This window comes from Theobroma cacao, chromosome 2, assembly GCF_053813885.1.
Source record: "Theobroma cacao isolate CCN51 chromosome 2, ASM5381388v1, whole genome shotgun sequence".
NCBI lineage: Eukaryota > Viridiplantae > Streptophyta > Magnoliopsida > Malvales > Malvaceae > Theobroma > Theobroma cacao.
The window spans coordinates 21,573,620-21,593,694 of record NC_142640.1 but is presented as its reverse complement, the minus strand read 5'-3'; positions in this window follow the sequence as shown (position 1 = coordinate 21,593,694).

Below are 20,075 nucleotides of genomic sequence, written 5' to 3'. Positions count from 1 at the left end.
TTTTATAATCTCATTATTGATTTCAAGTTGAATTTTTTACATTTTTTGTTAAAACAGATTATAATTGAATGCTTACCTTGGGAAACATCAAGCTAAAACTTTCTATTAACAAGAAAAGTCCATTTATTATCGCTGATGCCTTCAAAAGCCTTATTAGTCGCTTTAAATGGTTTTATAATCTCATTATTGATTTCAAGTTGAATTTTTTACATATTTTATTAAAACAGATTATAATCGAATGCTTACCTTGGGAAACGTGAAGCGAAAACCCTCTATTGACAAGAAAAGTCCATTTACTGTCGCTCATGCCTACAAAAGCCTTATTACTCGCTTTAAATGGTTTTATAATTTCATTATTGATTTTAAATTGAATTTTTTTCTATTTTTATTTAAAACAGATTAAAATTGAGTGTTTACCTCAGGAAACGTTAAGCTAAAGCCCTCTATTAACAGGAAAAGTCCATTTATTGTCGCTCATGCCTTCAAAAGCCTTATTAGTCGCTTTAAATGGTTTTATAATCTCATTATTGATTTCAAGTTGAATTTTTTATATTTTTTATTAAAACAAATTATAATTGAATGCTTACCTTAAGAAACGTGAAGCTAAAACCCTCTATTGACGAGAAAAGTCCATTTACTGTCGCTCATGCCTACAAAAGCCTTATTACTCGCTTTAAATTATTTTATAATCTCATTATTGATTTTAAATTGAATTTTTTTATATTTTTATTTAAAACAGATTAAAATTGAGTGTTTACCTCAGGAAACGTTGGGCTAAAACCCTTTATTAACAGGAAAAATGCATTTATTGTCGCTCATGCCTTCGAAAGCCCTATTACTCGCTATAAATGGTTTTATAATCTCATTATTGATTTCAAGTTGAATTTTTTACATATTTGATTAAAACAGATTATAATCGAATGCTTACCTTGGGAAACGTGAAGCTAAAACCCTCTATTGACAAGAAAAGTCCATTTACTGTCGCTCATGCCTACAAAAGTCTTATTACTCGCTTTAAATGGTTTTATAATCTCATTATTGATTTTAAATTGAATTTTTTTCTATTTTAATTAAAACAGATTAAAATTGAGTGTTTACCTTAGGAAACATTAAGCTAAAACCCTATATTAACAGGAAAAGTCCATTTATTGTCGCTCATGCCTTCAAAAGCCTTATTAGTCGCTTTAAATGGTTTTATAATCTCATTATTGATTTCAAGTTGAATTTTTTACATTTTTTGTTAAAACAGATTATAATTGAATGCTTACCTTGGGAAACATCAAGCTAAAACTTTCTATTAACAAGAAAAGTCCATTTATTATCGCTGATGCCTTCAAAAGCCTTATTACACGCTTTAAATGGTTTTATAATCTCATTATTTATTTCAAGTTGAATTTTTTACATATTTTATTAAAACAGATTATAATCGAATGCTTACCTTGGGAAACGTGAAGCTAAAACCCTCTATTGACAAGAAAAGTCCATTTACTGTCGCTCATGCCTACAAAAGCCTTATTACTCGCTTTAAATGGTTTTATAATCTCATTATTGATTTTCACTTGAAGTTTTTTATATTTTTATTTAAAACAGATTAAAATTGAGTGTTTACGTCAGGAAACGTTAAGCTAAAACCCTTTATTAACAGGAAAAATGCATTTAGTGTCGCTCATGCCTTCAAAAGCCTTATTGTCGCTTTAAATGGTTTTATAATCTCATTATTGATTTCAAGTTGAATTTTTTACATTTTTTGTTAAAACAGATTATAATTGAATGCTTACCTTGGGAAACATGAAGCTAAAACTTTCTATTAACAAGAAAAGTCCATTTATTATCGCTGATGCCTTCAAAAGCCTTATTACTCGATTTAAATGGTTTTATAATCTCATTATTGATTTCAAGCTGAATTTTTTACATTTTCTGTTAAAACAGATTATAATTGAATGCTTACCTTGGGAAACGTGAAGCTAAAACACTCTATTGACAAGAAAAGTCCATTTATTATCGCTGATGCCTTCAAAAGCCTTATTACTCGCTTTAAATGGTTTTATAATCTCATTATTGATTTTAAATTGAATTTTTTTCTATTTTTAATTACAACAGATTAAAATTGAGTGTTTACCTTAGGAAATATTAAGCTAAAACCCTCTATTAACAGGAAAAGTCCATTTATTGTCGCTCATGCCTTCAAAAGCCTTATTAGTCGCTTTAAATGGTTTTATAATCTCATTATTGATTTCAAGTTGAATTTTTTATATTTTTTATTAAAACAAATTATAATTGAATGCTTACCTTAAGAAACGTGAAGCTAAAACCCTCTATTGACGAGAAAAGTCCATTTACTGTCGCTCATGCCTACAAAAGCCTTATTACTCGCTTTAAATTATTTTATAATCTCATTATTGATTTTAAATTGAATTTTTTTATATTTTTATTTAAAACAGATTAAAATTGAGTGTTTACCTCAGGAAACGTTGGGCTAAAACCCTTTATTAACAGGAAAAATGCATTTATTGTCGCTCATGCCTTCGAAAGCCCTATTACTCGCTATAAATGGTTTTATAATCTCATTATTGATTTCAAGTTGAATTTTTTACATATTTGATTAAAACAGATTATAATCGAATGCTTACCTTGGGAAACGTGAAGCTAAAACCCTCTATTGACAAGAAAAGTCCATTTACTGTCGCTCATGCCTACAAAAGTCTTATTACTCGCTTTAAATGGTTTTATAATCTCATTATTGATTTTAAATTGAATTTTTTTCTATTTTAATTAAAACAGATTAAAATTGAGTGTTTACCTTAGGAAACATTAAGCTAAAACCCTATATTAACAGGAAAAGTCCATTTATTGTCGCTCATGCCTTCAAAAGCCTTATTAGTCGCTTTAAATGGTTTTATAATCTCATTATTGATTTCAAGTTGAATTTTTTACATTTTTTGTTAAAACAGATTATAATTGAATGCTTACCTTGGGAAACATCAAGCTAAAACTTTCTATTAACAAGAAAAGTCCATTTATTATCGCTGATGCCTTCAAAAGCCTTATTACACGCTTTAAATGGTTTTATAATCTCATTATTTATTTCAAGTTGAATTTTTTACATATTTTATTAAAACAGATTATAATCGAATGCTTACCTTGGGAAACGTGAAGCTAAAACCCTCTATTGACAAGAAAAGTCCATTTACTGTCGCTCATGCCTACAAAAGCCTTATTACTCGCTTTAAATGGTTTTATAATCTCATTATTGATTTTCACTTGAATTTTTTTATATTTTTATTTAAAACAGATTAAAATTGAGTGTTTACGTCAGGAAACGTTAAGCTAAAACCCTTTATTAACAGGAAAAATGCATTTAGTGTCGCTCATGCCTTCAAAAGCCTTATTGTCGCTTTAAATGGTTTTATAATCTCATTATTGATTTCAAGTTGAATTTTTTACATTTTTTGTTAAAACAGATTATAATTGAATGCTTACCTTGGGAAACATGAAGCTAAAACTTTCTATTAACAAGAAAAGTCCATTTATTATCGCTGATGCCTTCAAAAGCCTTATTACTCGATTTAAATGGTTTTATAATCTCATTATTGATTTCAAGCTGAATTTTTTACATTTTCTGTTAAAACAGATTATAATTGAATGCTTACCTTGGGAAACGTGAAGCTAAAACACTCTATTGACAAGAAAAGTCCATTTATTATCGCTGATGCCTTCAAAAGCCTTATTACTCGCTTTAAATGGTTTTATAATCTCATTATTGATTTTAAATTGAATTTTTTTCTATTTTTAATTACAACAGATTAAAATTGAGTGTTTACCTTAGGAAATATTAAGCTAAAACCCTCTATTTACAGGAAAAGTCCATTTATTGTCGCTCATGCCTTCAAAAGCCTTATTAGTCGCTTTAAATGGTTTTATAATCTCATTATTGATTTCAAGTTGAATTTTTTATATTTTTTATTAAAACAAATTATAATTGAATGCTTACCTTAAGAAACGTGAAGCTAAAACCCTCTATTGACGAGAAAAGTCCATTTACTGTCGCTCATGCCTACAAAAGCCTTATTACTCGCTTTAAATTATTTTATAATCTCATTATTGATTTTAAATTGAATTTTTTTATATTTTTATTTAAAACAGATTAAAATTGAGTGTTTACCTCAGGAAACGTTGGGCTAAAACCCTTTATTAACAGGAAAAATGCATTTATTGTCGCTCATGCCTTCGAAAGCCCTATTACTCGCTATAAATGGTTTTATAATCTCATTATTGATTTCAAGTTGAATTTTTTACATATTTCATTAAAACAGATTATAATCGAATGCTTACCTTGGGAAACGTGAAGCTAAAACCCTCTATTGACAAGAAAAGTCCATTTACTGTCGCTCATGCCTACAAAAGTCTTATTACTCGCTTTAAATGGTTTTATAATCTCATTATTGATTTTAAATTGAATTTTTTTCTATTTTAATTAAAACAGATTAAAATTGAGTGTTTACCTTAGGAAACATTAAGCTAAAACCCTATATTAACAGGAAAAGTCCATTTATTGTCGCTCATGCCTTCAAAAGCCTTATTAGTCGCTTTAAATGGTTTTATAATCTCATTATTGATTTCAAGTTGAATTTTTTACATTTTTTGTTAAAACAGATTATAATTGAATGCTTACCTTGGGAAACATCAAGCTAAAACTTTCTATTAACAAGAAAAGTCCATTTATTATCGCTGATGCCTTCAAAAGCCTTATTACTCGCTTTAAATGGTTTTATAATCTCATTATTGATTTCAAGTTGAATTTTTTACATATTTTATTAAAACATATTATAATCGAATGCTTACCTTGGGAAACGTGAAGCTAAAACCCTCTATTGACAAGAAAAGTCCATTTACTGTCGCTCATGCCTACAAAAGCCTTATTACTCGCTTTAAATGGTTTTATAATCTCATTATTGATTTTCACTTGAAGTTTTTTATATTTTTATTTAAAACAGATTAAAATTGAGTGTTTACGTCAGGAAACGTTAAGCTAAAACCCTTTATTAACAGGAAAAATGCATTTAGTGTCGCTCATGCCTTCAAAAGCCTTATTGTCGCTTTAAATGGTTTTATAATCTCATTATTGATTTCAAGTTGAATTTTTTACATTTTTTGTTAAAACAGATTATAATTGAATGCTTACCTTGGGAAACATGAAGCTAAAACTTTCTATTAACAAGAAAAGTCCATTTATTATCGCTGATGCCTTCAAAAGCCTTATTACTCGATTTAAATGGTTTTATAATCTCATTATTGATTTCAAGCTGAATTTTTTACATTTTCTGTTAAAACAGATTATAATTGAATGCTTACCTTGGGAAACGTGAAGCTAAAACACTCTATTGACAAGAAAAGTCCATTTATTATCGCTGATGCCTTCAAAAGCCTTATTACTCGCTTTAAATGGTTTTATAATCTCATTATTGATTTTAAATTGAATTTTTTTCTATTTTTAATTACAACAGATTAAAATTGAGTGTTTACCTTAGGAAATATTAAGCTAAAACCCTCTATTAACAGGAAAAGTCCATTTATTGTCGCTCATGCCTTCAAAAGCCTTATTAGTCGCTTTAAATGGTTTTATAATCTCATTATTGATTTCAAGTTGAATTTTTTATATTTTTTATTAAAACAAATTATAATTGAATGCTTACCTTAAGAAACGTGAAGCTAAAACCCTCTATTGACGAGAAAAGTCCATTTACTGTCGCTCATGCCTACAAAAGCCTTATTACTCGCTTTAAATTATTTTATAATCTCATTATTGATTTTAAATTGAATTTTTTTATATTTTTATTTAAAACAGATTAAAATTGAGTGTTTACCTCAGGAAACGTTGGGCTAAAACCCTTTATTAACAGGAAAAATGCATTTATTGTCGCTCATGCCTTCGAAAGCCCTATTACTCGCTATAAATGGTTTTATAATCTCATTATTGATTTCAAGTTGAATTTTTTACATATTTGATTAAAACAGATTATAATCGAATGCTTACCTTGGGAAACGTGAAGCTAAAACCCTCTATTGACAAGAAAAGTCCATTTACTGTCGCTCATGCCTACAAAAGTCTTATTACTCGCTTTAAATGGTTTTATAATCTCATTATTGATTTTAAATTGAATTTTTTTCTATTTTAATTAAAACAGATTAAAATTGAGTGTTTACCTTAGGAAACATTAAGCTAAAACCCTATATTAACAGGAAAAGTCCATTTATTGTCGCTCATGCCTTCAAAAGCCTTATTAGTCGCTTTAAATGGTTTTATAATCTCATTATTGATTTCAAGTTGAATTTTTTACATTTTTTGTTAAAACAGATTATAATTGAATGCTTACCTTGGGAAACATCAAGCTAAAACTTTCTATTAACAAGAAAAGTCCATTTATTATCGCTGATGCCTTCAAAAGCCTTATTACACGCTTTAAATGGTTTTATAATCTCATTATTTATTTCAAGTTGAATTTTTTACATATTTTATTAAAACAGATTATAATCGAATGCTTACCTTGGGAAACGTGAAGCTAAAACCCTCTATTGACAAGAAAAGTCCATTTACTGTCGCTCATGCCTACAAAAGCCTTATTACTCGCTTTAAATGGTTTTATAATCTCATTATTGATTTTCACTTGAATTTTTTTATATTTTTATTTAAAACAGATTAAAATTGAGTGTTTACGTCAGGAAACGTTAAGCTAAAACCCTTTATTAACAGGAAAAATGCATTTAGTGTCGCTCATGCCTTCAAAAGCCTTATTGTCGCTTTAAATGGTTTTATAATCTCATTATTGATTTCAAGTTGAATTTTTTACATTTTTTGTTAAAACAGATTATAATTGAATGCTTACCTTGGGAAACATGAAGCTAAAACTTTCTATTAACAAGAAAAGTCCATTTATTATCGCTGATGCCTTCAAAAGCCTTATTACTCGATTTAAATGGTTTTATAATCTCATTATTGATTTCAAGCTGAATTTTTTACATTTTCTGTTAAAACAGATTATAATTGAATGCTTACCTTGGGAAACGTGAAGCTAAAACACTCTATTGACAAGAAAAGTCCATTTATTATCGCTGATGCCTTCAAAAGCCTTATTACTCGCTTTAAATGGTTTTATAATCTCATTATTGATTTTAAATTGAATTTTTTTCTATTTTTAATTACAACAGATTAAAATTGAGTGTTTACCTTAGGAAATATTAAGCTAAAACCCTCTATTTACAGGAAAAGTCCATTTATTGTCGCTCATGCCTTCAAAAGCCTTATTAGTCGCTTTAAATGGTTTTATAATCTCATTATTGATTTCAAGTTGAATTTTTTATATTTTTTATTAAAACAAATTATAATTGAATGCTTACCTTAAGAAACGTGAAGCTAAAACCCTCTATTGACGAGAAAAGTCCATTTACTGTCGCTCATGCCTACAAAAGCCTTATTACTCGCTTTAAATTATTTTATAATCTCATTATTGATTTTAAATTGAATTTTTTTATATTTTTATTTAAAACAGATTAAAATTGAGTGTTTACCTCAGGAAACGTTGGGCTAAAACCCTTTATTAACAGGAAAAATGCATTTATTGTCGCTCATGCCTTCGAAAGCCCTATTACTCGCTATAAATGGTTTTATAATCTCATTATTGATTTCAAGTTGAATTTTTTACATATTTCATTAAAACAGATTATAATCGAATGCTTACCTTGGGAAACGTGAAGCTAAAACCCTCTATTGACAAGAAAAGTCCATTTACTGTCGCTCATGCCTACAAAAGTCTTATTACTCGCTTTAAATGGTTTTATAATCTCATTATTGATTTTAAATTGAATTTTTTTCTATTTTAATTAAAACAGATTAAAATTGAGTGTTTACCTTAGGAAACATTAAGCTAAAACCCTATATTAACAGGAAAAGTCCATTTATTGTCGCTCATGCCTTCAAAAGCCTTATTAGTCGCTTTAAATGGTTTTATAATCTCATTATTGATTTCAAGTTGAATTTTTTACATTTTTTGTTAAAACAGATTATAATTGAATGCTTACCTTGGGAAACATCAAGCTAAAACTTTCTATTAACAAGAAAAGTCCATTTATTATCGCTGATGCCTTCAAAAGCCTTATTACACGCTTTAAATGGTTTTATAATCTCATTATTTATTTCAAGTTGAATTTTTTACATATTTTATTAAAACAGATTATAATCGAATGCTTACCTTGGGAAACGTGAAGCTAAAACCCTCTATTGACAAGAAAAGTCCATTTACTGTCGCTCATGCCTACAAAAGCCTTATTACTCGCTTTAAATGGTTTTATAATCTCATTATTGATTTTCACTTGAATTTTTTTATATTTTTATTTAAAACAGATTAAAATTGAGTGTTTACGTCAGGAAACGTTAAGCTAAAACCCTTTATTAACAGGAAAAATGCATTTAGTGTCGCTCATGCCTTCAAAAGCCTTATTGTCGCTTTAAATGGTTTTATAATCTCATTATTGATTTCAAGTTGAATTTTTTACATTTTTTGTTAAAACAGATTATAATTGAATGCTTACCTTGGGAAACATGAAGCTAAAACTTTCTATTAACAAGAAAAGTCCATTTATTATCGCTGATGCCTTCAAAAGCCTTATTACTCGATTTAAATGGTTTTATAATCTCATTATTGATTTCAAGCTGAATTTTTTACATTTTCTGTTAAAACAGATTATAATTGAATGCTTACCTTGGGAAACGTGAAGCTAAAACACTCTATTGACAAGAAAAGTCCATTTATTATCGCTGATGCCTTCAAAAGCCTTATTACTCGCTTTAAATGGTTTTATAATCTCATTATTGATTTTAAATTGAATTTTTTTCTATTTTTAATTACAACAGATTAAAATTGAGTGTTTACCTTAGGAAATATTAAGCTAAAACCCTCTATTAACAGGAAAAGTCCATTTATTGTCGCTCATGCCTTCAAAAGCCTTATTAGTCGCTTTAAATGGTTTTATAATCTCATTATTGATTTGAAGTTGAATTTTTTACATTTTTTGTTAAAACAGATTATAATTGAATGCTTACCTTGGGAAACATGAAGCTAAAACTTTCTATTAACAAGAAAAGTCCATTTATTATCGCTGATGCCTTCAAAAGCCTTATTACTCGCTTTAAATGGTTTTATAATCTCATTATTGATTTCAAGTTGAATTTTTTACATATTTGATTAAAACAGATTATAATCGAATGCTTACCTTGGGAAACGTGAAGCTAAAACCCTCTATTGACAAGCAAAGTCCATTTACTGTCGCTCATGCCTACAAAAGCCTTATTACTCGCTTTAAATGGTTTTATAATCTCATTATTGATTTTAAATTGAATTTTTTTCTATTTTTAATTAAAACAGATTAAAATTGAGTGTTTACCTTAGGAAACATTAAGCTAAAACCCTCTATTAACAGGAAAAGTCCATTTATTGTCGCTCATGCCTTCAAAAACCTTATTGTCGCTTTAAATGGTTTTATAATCTCATTATTGATTTCAAGTTGAATTTTTTACATTTTTTGTTAAAACAGATTATAATTGAATGCTTACTTTGGGAAACATGAAGCTAAAACTTTCTATTAACAAGAAAAGTCCATTTATTATCGCTGATGCCTTCAAAAGCCTTATTACTCGCTTTAAATGGTTTTATAATCTCATTATTGATTTCAAGTTGAATTTTTTACATATTTTATTAAAACAGATTATAATCGAATGCTTACCTTGGGAAACGTGAAGCTAAAACCCTCTATTGACAAGAAAAGTCCATTTACTGTCGCTCATGCCTACAAAAGCCTTATTACTCGCTTTAAATGGTTTTATAATCTCATTATTGATTTTCACTTGAATTTTTTTCTATTTTTAATTAAAACAGATTAAAATTGAGCGTTTACCTCAGGAAACGTTAAGCTAAAACCCTCTATTAACAGGAAAAGTCCATTTATTGTCGCTCATGCCTTCAAAAGCCTTATTAGTCGCTTTAAATGGTTTTATAATCTCATTATTGATTTCAAGTTGAATTTTTTATATTTTTTGTTAAAACAAATTATAATTGAATGCTTACCTTAAGAAACGTGAAGCTAAAACCCTCTATTGACGAGAAAAGTCCATTTACTGTCGCTTATGCCTACAAAAGCCTTATTACTCGCTTTAAATGGTTTTATAATCTCATTATTGATTTTAAATTGAATTTTTTTATATTTTTATTTAAAACAGATTAAAATTGAGTGTTTACCTCAGGAAACATTAGGCTAAAACCCTTTATTAACAGGAAAAATGCATTTATTGTTGCTCATGCCTTCGAAAGCCTTATTACTCGCTATAAATGGTTTTATAATCTCATTATTGATTTCAAGTTGAATTTTTTATATTTTTTGTTAAAACAGATTATAATTGAATGCTTACCTTGGGAAGCATGAAGCTAAAACTCTCTATTGACAGGAAAAGTCCATTTATTATCGCTAATGCCTTCAAAAGCCTTATTACTCGCTTTAAATGGTTTCATGATCTCATTATTAATTTTAAGATGAATTTTTTTATATTTTTTTTAAAACTGATTATAATTGAATGCTTAACTCAGGAAACGTGGGGCTAAAGCCTTCATTTGACATAAAAAAAGCATTTATGGTCATTCATGCCTTCAAAATCCTTATTACTCGCTTTCAATGGATTTATAGTCTCATTATTTATTTCAAGTTAAATTTTTTTTCATTTTTAGTTGAAACAGTTTGAAATTGAATGTTTACCGCAGGAAACGTTTGGCTAAAACCCTCTATTAACAGGAAAAATGCATTTATTGTCGCTCATGCCTTCAAAAGCCTTATTACTCGGTTTAAATGGTTTTATAATCTCATTATTGATTTCAAGTTGAATTTTTTATATTTTTTGTTAAAACAACTTATAATCGAATGCTTACCTTGGGAAACGTGAAGCTAAAACCCTCTATTGACAAGAAAAGTCCATTTACTGTCGCTCATGCCTACAAAAGTCTTATTACTCGCTTTAAATGGTTTTATAATCTCATTATTGATTTTAAATTGAATTTTTTTCTATTTTAATTAAAACAGATTAAAATTGAGTGTTTACCTTAGGAAACATTAAGCTAAAACCCTCTATTAACAGGAAAAGTCCATTTATTGTCGCTCATGCCTTCAAAAGCCTTATTGTCGCTTTAAATGGTTTTATAATCTCATTATTGATTTCAAGTTGAATTTTTTACATTTTTTGTTAAAACAGATTATAATTGAATGCTTACCTTGGGAAACATGAAGCTAAAACTTTCTATTAACAAGAAAAGTCCATTTATTATCGCTGATGCCTTCAAAAGCCTTATTACTCGCTTTAAATGGTTTTATAATCTCATTATTGATTTCAAGTTGAATTTTTTACATATTTTATTAAAACAGATTATAATCGAATGCTTACCTTTGGAAACGTGAAGCTAAAACCCTCTATTGACAAGAAAAGTCCATTTACTGTCGCTCATGCTTACAAAAGCCTTATTACTCGCTTTAAATGGTTTTATAATTTCATTATTGATTTTAAATTGAATTTTTTTCTATTTTTAATTAAAACAGATTAAAATTGAGTGTTTACCTCAGGAAACGTTAAGCTAAAGCCCTCTATTAACAGGAAAAGTCCATTTATTGTCGCTCATGCCTTCAAAAGCCTTATTAGTCGCTTTAAATGGTTTTATAATCTCATTATTGATTTCAAGTTGAATTTTTTATATTTTTTATTAAAACAAATTATAATTGAATGCTTACCTTAAGAAACGTGAAGCTAAAACCCTCTATTGACGAGAAAAGTCCATTTACTGTCGCTCATGCCTACAAAAGCCTTATTACACGCTTTAAATTGTTTTATAATCTCATTATTGATTTTAAATTGAATTATTTTATATTTTTATTTAAAACAGATTAAAATTGAGTGTTTACCTCAGGAAACGTTGGGCTAAAACCCTTTATTAACAGGAAAAATGCATTTATTGTCGCTCATGCCTTCGAAAGCCTTATTACTCGCTATAAATGGTTTTATAATCTCATTATTGATTTCAAGTTGAATTTTTTACATATTTGATTAAAACAGATTATAATCGAATGCTTACCTTGGGAAACGTGAAGCTAAAACCCTCTATTGACAAGAAAAGTCCATTTACTGTCGCTCATGCCTACAAAAGTCTTATTACTCGCTTTAAATGGTTTTATAATCTCATTATTGATTTTAAATTGAATTTTTTTCTATTTTAATTAAAACAGATTAAAATTGAGTGTTTACCTTAGGAAACATTAAGCTAAAACCCTCTATTAACAGGAAAAGTCCATTTATTGTCGCTCATGCCTTCAAAAGCCTTATTGTCGCTTTAAATGGTTTTATAATCTCATTATTGATTTCAAGTTGAATTTTTTACATTTTTTGTTAAAACAGATTATAATTGAATGCTTACCTTGGGAAACATGAAGCTAAAACTTTCTATTAACAAGAAAAGTCCATTTATTATCGCTGATGCCTTCAAAAGCCTTATTACTCGCTTTAAATGGTTTTATAATCTCATTATTGATTTCAAGTTGAATTTTTTACATATTTTATTAAAACAGATTATAATCGAATGCTTACCTTGGGAAACGTGAAGCTAAAACCCTCTATTGACAGGAAAAGTCCATTTATTATCGCTGATGCCTTCAAAAGCCTTATTACTCGCTTTAAATGGTTTTATAATCTCATTATTGATTTTAAATTGAATTTTTTTCTATTTTTAATTAAAACAGATTAAAATTGAGTGTTTACCTTAGGAAACATTTAGCTAAAACCCTATATTAACAGGAAAAGTCCATTTATTGTCGCTCATGCCTTCAAAAGCCTTATTGTCGCTTTAAATGGTTTTATAATCTTATTATTGATTTCAAGTTAAATTTTTTACATTTTTTGTTAAAACAGATTATAATTGAATGCTTACCTTGGGAAACATGAAGCTAAAACTTTCTATTAACAAGAAAAGTCCATTTATTATCGCTGATGCCTTCAAAAGCCTTATTACTCGCTTTAAATGGTTTTATAATCTCATTATTGATTTCAAGTTGAATTTTTTACATATTTTATTAAAACAGATTATAATCGAATGCTTACCTTGGGAAACGTGAAGCTAAAACCCTCTATTGACAAGAAAAGTCCATTTACTGTCGCTCATGCCTACAAAAGCCTTATTACTCGCTTGAAATGGTTTTATAATCTCATTATTGATTTTCACTTGAATTTTTTTATATTTTTATTTAAAACAGATTAAAATTGAGTGTTTACGTCAGGAAACGTTAAGCTAAAACCCTTTATTAACAGGAAAAATGCATTTAGTGTCGCTCATGCCTTCAAAAGCCTTATTACTCGATTTAAATGGTTTTATAATCTCATTATTGATTTCAAGTTGAATTTTTTACATTTTCTGTTAAAACAGATTATAATTGAATGCTTACCTTGGGAAACGTGAAGCTAAAACACTCTATTGACAAGAAAAGTCCATTTATTATCGCTGATGCCTTCAAAAGCCTTATTACTCGCTTTAAATGGTTTTATAATCTCATTATTGATTTTAAATTGAATTTTTTTCTATTTTTAATTACAACATATTAAAATTGAGTGTTTACCTTAGGAAATATTAAGCTAAAACCCTCTATTAACAGGAAAAGTCCATTTATTGTCGCTCATGCCTTCAAAAGCCTTATTAGTCGCTTTAAATGGTTTTATAATCTCATTATTGATTTCAAGTTGAATTTTTTACATTTTTTGTTAAAACAGATTATAATTGAATGCTTACCTTGGGAAACATGAAGCTAAAACTTTCTATTAACAAGAAAAGTCCATTTATTATCGCTGATGCCTTCAAAAGCCTTATTACTCGCTTTAAATGGTTTTATAATCTCATTATTGATTTCAAGTTGAATTTTTTACATATTTTATTAAAACAGATTATAATCGAATGCTTACCTTGGGAAACGTGAAGCTAAAACCCTCTATTGACAAGAAAAGTCCATTTGCTGTCGCTCATGCTTACAAAAGCCTTATTACTCGCTTTAAATGGTTTTATAATTTTATTATTGATTTTAAATTGAATTTTTTTCTATTTTTAATTAAAACAGATTAAAATTGAGTGTTTACCTCAGGAAACGTTAAGCTAAAGCCCTCTATTCACAGGAAAAGTCCATTTCTTGTCGCTCATGCCTTCAAAAGCCTTATTAGTCGCTTTAAATGGTTTTATAATCTCATTATTGATTTCAAGTTGAATTTTTTATATTTTTTATTAAAACAAATTATAATTGAATGCTTACCTTAAGAAACGTGAAGCTAAAACCCTCTATTGACGAGAAAAGTCCATTTACTGTCGCTCATGCCTACAAAAGCCATATTACACGCTTTAAATTGTTTTATAATCTCATTATTGATTTTAAATTGAATTTTTTTATATTTTTATTTAAAACAGATTAAAATTGAGTGTTTACCTCAGGAAACGTTGGGCTAAAACCCTTTATTAACAGGAAAAATGCATTTATTGTCGCTCATGCCTTCGAAAGCCTTATTACTCGCTATAAATGGTTTTATAATCTCATTATTGATTTCAAGTTGAATTTTTTACATATTTGATTAAAACAGATTATAATCGAATGCTTACCTTGGGAAACGTGAAGCTAAAACCCTCTATTGACAAGAAAAGTCCATTTACTGTCGCTCATGCCTACAAAAGTCTTATTACTCGCTTTAAATGGTTTTATAATCTCATTATTGATTTTAAATTGAATTTTTTTCTATTTTAATTAAAACAGATTAAAATTGAGTGTTTACCTTAGGAAACATTAAGCTAAAACCCTCTATTAACAGGAAAAGTCCATTTATTGTCGCTCATGCCTTCAAAAGCCTTATTGTCGCTTTAAATGGTTTTATAATCTCATTATTGATTTGAAGTTGAATTTTTTACATTTTTTGTTAAAACAGATTATAATTGAATGCTTACCTTGGGAAACATGAAGCTAAAACTTTCTATTAACAAGAAAAGTCCATTTATTATCGCTGATGCCTTCAAAAGCCTTATTACTCGCTTTAAATGGTTTTATAATCTCATTATTGATTTCAAGTTGAATTTTTTACATATTTTATTAAAACAGATTATAATCGAATGCTTACCTTTGGAAACGTGAAGCTAAAACCCTCTATTGACAAGAAAAGTCCATTTACTGTCGCTCATGCCTACAAAAGCCTTATTACTCGCTTTAAATGGTTTTATAATCTCATTATTGATTTCAAGTTGACTTTTTTACATTTTTTGTTAAAACAGATTATAATTGAATGCTTACCTTGGGAAACGTGAAGCTAAAACCCTCTATTGACAAGAAAAGTCCATTTACTGTCGCTCATGCTTACAAAAGCCTTATTACTCGCTTTAAATGGTTTTATAATTTCATTATTGATTTTAAATTGAATTTTTTTCTATTTTTAATTAAAACAGATTAAAATTGAGTGTTTACCTCAGGAAACGTTAAGCTAAAGCCCTCTATTAACAGGAAAAGTCCATTTCTTGTCGCTCATGCCTTCAAAAGCCTTATTAGTCGCTTTAAATGGTTTTATAATCTCATTATTGATTTCAAGTTGAATTTTTTATATTTTTTATTAAAACAAATTATAATTGAATGCTTACCTTAAGAAACGTGAAGCTAAAACCCTCTATTGACGAGAAAAGTCCATTTACTGTCGCTCATGCCTACAAAAGCCATATTACACGCTTTAAATTGTTTTATAATCTCATTATTGATTTTAAATTGAATTTTTTTATATTTTTATTTAAAACAGATTAAAATTGAGTGTTTACCTCAGGAAACGTTGGGCTAAAACCCTTTATTAACAGGAAAAATGCATTTATTGTCGCTCATGCCTTCGAAAGCCTTATTACTCGCTATAAATGGTTTTATAATCTCATTATTGATTTCAAGTTGAATTTTTTACATTTTTTGTTAAAACAGATTATAATTGAATGCTTACCATGGGAAACGTGAAGCTAAAACTCTCTATTGACAAGAAAAGTCCATTTATTATCGCTGATGCCTTCAAAAGCCTTATTACTCACTTTAAATGGTTTTATAATCTCATTATTGATTTCAAGTTGACTTTTTTACATTTTTTGTTAAAACAGATTATAATTGAATGCTTACCTTGGGAAACGTGAAGCTAAAACCCTCTATTGACAAGAAAAGTCCATTTACTGTCGCTCATGCTTACAAAAGCCTTATTACTCGCTTTAAATGGTTTTATAATTTCATTATTGATTTTAAATTGAATTTTTTTCTATTTTTAATTAAAACAGATTAAAATTGAGTGTTTACCTCAGGAAACGTTAAGCTAAAGCCCTCTATTAACAGGAAAAGTCCATTTCTTGTCGCTCATGCCTTCAAAAGCCTTATTAGTGGCTTTAAATGGTTTTATAATCTCATTATTGATTTCAAGTTGAATTTTTTATATTTTTTATTAAAACAAATTATAATTGAATGCTTACCTTAAGAAACGTGAAGCTAAAACCCTCTATTGACGAGAAAAGTCCATTTACTGTCGCTCATGCCTACAAAAGCCATATTACACGCTTTAAATTGTTTTATAATCTCATTATTGATTTTAAATTGAATTTTTTTATATTTTAATTTAAAACAGATTAAAATTGAGTGTTTACCTCAGGAAACGTTGGGCTAAAACCCTTTATTAACAGGAAAAATGCATTTATTGTCGCTCATGCCTTCGAAAGCCTTATTACTCGCTATAAATGGTTTTATAATCTCATTATTGATTTCAAGTTGAATTTTTTACATATTTGATTAAAACAGATTATAATCGAATGCTTACCTTGGGAAACGTGAAGCTAAAACCCTCTATTGACAAGAAAAGTCCATTTACTGTCGCTGATGCCTACAAAAGTCTTATTACTCGCTTTAAATGGTTTTATAATCTCATTATTGATTTTAAATTGAATTTTTTTCTATTTTAATTAAAACAGATTAAAATTGAGTGTTTACCTTAGGAAACATTAAGCTAAAACCCTCTATTAACAGGAAAGGTCCATTTATTGTCGCTCATGCCTTCAAAAGCCTTATTGTCGCTTTAAATGGTTTTATAATCTCATTATTGATTTCAAGTTGAATTTTTTACATATTTTATTAAAACAGATTATAATCGAATGCTTACCTTTGGAAACGTGAAGCTAAAACCCTCTATTGACAAGAAAAGTCCATTTACTGTCGCTCATGCCTACAAAAGCCTTATTACTCGCTTTAAATGGTTTTATAATCTCATTATTGATTTCAAATTGACTTTTTTACATTTTTTGTTAAAACAGATTATAATTGAATGCTTACCTTGGGAAACGTGAAGCTAAAACCCTCTATTGACAAGAAAAGTCCATTTACTGTCGCTCATGCTTACAAAAGCCTTATTACTCGCTTTAAATGGTTTTATAATTTCATTATTTATTTTAAATTGAATTTTTTTCTATTTTTAATTAAAACAGATTAAAATTGAGTGTTTACCTCAGGAAACGTTAAGCTAAAGCCCTCTATTAACAGGAAAAGTCCATTTCTTGTCGCTCATGCCTTCAAAAGCCTTATTAGTCGCTTTAAATGGTTTTATAATCTCATTATTGATTTCAAGTTGAATTTTTTATATTTTTTATTAAAACAAATTATAATTGAATGCTTACCTTAAGAAACGTGAAGCTAAAACCCTCTATTGACGAGAAAAGTCCATTTACTGTCGCTCATGCCTACAAAAGCCATATTACACGCTTTAAATTGTTTTATAATCTCATTATTGATTTTAAATTGAATTTTTTTATATTTTTATTTAAAACAGATTAAAATTGAGTGTTTACCTCAGGAAACGTTGGGCTAAAACCCTTTATTAACAGGAAAAATGCATTTATTGTCGCTCATGCCTTCGAAAGCCTTATTACTCGCTATAAATGGTTTTATAATCTCATTATTGATTTCAAGTTGAATTTTTTACATTTTTTGTTAAAACAGATTATAATTGAATGCTTACCATGGGAAACGTGAAGCTAAAACTCTCTATTGACAAGAAAAGTCCATTTATTATCGCTGATGCCTTCAAAAGCCTTATTACTCACTTTAAATGGTTTTATAATCTCATTATTGATTTCAAGTTGACTTTTTTACATTTTTTGTTAAAACAGATTATAATTGAATGCTTACCTTGGGAAACATGAAGCTAAAACCCTCTATTGACAAGAAAAGTCCATTTACTGTCGCTCATGCTTACAAAAGCCTTATTACTCGCTTTAAATGGTTTTATAATTTCATTATTGATTTTAAATTGAATTTTTTTCTATTTTTAATTAAAACAGATTAAAATTGAGTGTTTACCTCAGGAAACGTTAAGCTAAAGCCCTCTATTAACAGGAAAAGTCCATTTCTTGTCGCTCATGCCTTCAAAAGCCTTATTAGTGGCTTTAAATGGTTTTATAATCTCATTATTGATTTCAAGTTGAATTTTTTATATTTTTTATTAAAACAAATTATAATTGAATGCTTACCTTAAGAAACGTGAAGCTAAAACCCTCTATTGACGAGAAAAGTCCATTTACTGTCGCTCATGCCTACAAAAGCCATATTACACGCTTTAAATTGTTTTATAATCTCATTATTGATTTTAAATTGAATTTTTTTATATTTTTATTTAAAACAGATTAAAATTGAGTGTTTACCTCAGGAAACGTTGGGCTAAAACCCTTTATTAACAGGAAAAATGCATTTATTGTCGCTCATGCCTTCGAAAGCCTTATTACTCGCTATAAATGGTTTTATAATCTCATTATTGATTTCAAGTTGAATTTTTTACATATTTGATTAAAACAGATTATAATCGAATGCTTACCTTGGGAAACGTGAAGCTAAAACCCTCTATTGACAAGAAAAGTCCATTTACTGTCGCTGATGCCTACAAAAGTCTTATTACTCGCTTTAAATGGTTTTATAATCTCATTATTGATTTTAAATTGAATTTTTTTCTATTTTAATTAAAACAGATTAAAATTGAGTGTTTACCTTAGGAAACATTAAGCTAAAACCCTCTATTAACAGGAAAAGTCCATTTATTGTCGCTCATGCCTTCAAAAGCCTTATTGTCGCTTTAAATGGTTTTATAATCTCATTAATGATTTCAAGTTGAATTTTTTACATATTTTATTAAAACAGATTATAATCGAATGCTTACCTTTGGAAACGTGAAGCTAAAACCCTCTATTGACAAGAAAAGTCCATTTACTGTCGCTCATGCCTACAAAAGCCTTATTACTCGCTTTAAATGGTTTTATAATCTCATTATTGATTTCAAGTTGACTTTTTTACATTTTTTGTTAAAACAGATTATAATTGAATGCTTACCTTGGGAAACGTGAAGCTAAAACCCTCTATTGACAAGAAAAGTCCATTTACTGTCGCTCATGCTTACAAAAGCCTTATTACTCGCTTTAAATGGTTTTATAATTTCATTATTGATTTTAAATTGAATTTTTTTCTATTTTTAATTAAAACAGATTAAAATTGAGTGTTTACCTCAGGAAACGTTAAGCTAAAGCCCTCTATTAACAGGAAAAGTCCATTTCTTGTCGCTCATGCCTTCAAAAGCCTTATTAGTCGCTTTAATTGGTTTTATAATCTCATTATTGATTTCAAGTTGAATTTTTTATATTTTTATTAAAACAAATTATAATTGAATGCTTACCTTAAGAAACGTGAAGCTAAAACCCTCTATTGACGAGAAAAGTCCATTTACTGTCGCTCATGCCTACAAAAGCCATATTACACGCTTTAAATTGTTTTATAATCTCATTATTGATTTTAAATTGAATTTTTTTATATTTTTATTTAAAACAGATTAAAATTGAGTGTTTACCTCAGGAAACGTTGGGCTAAAACCCTTTATTAACAGGAAAAATGCATTTATTGTCGCTCATGCCTTCGAAAGCCTTATTACTCGC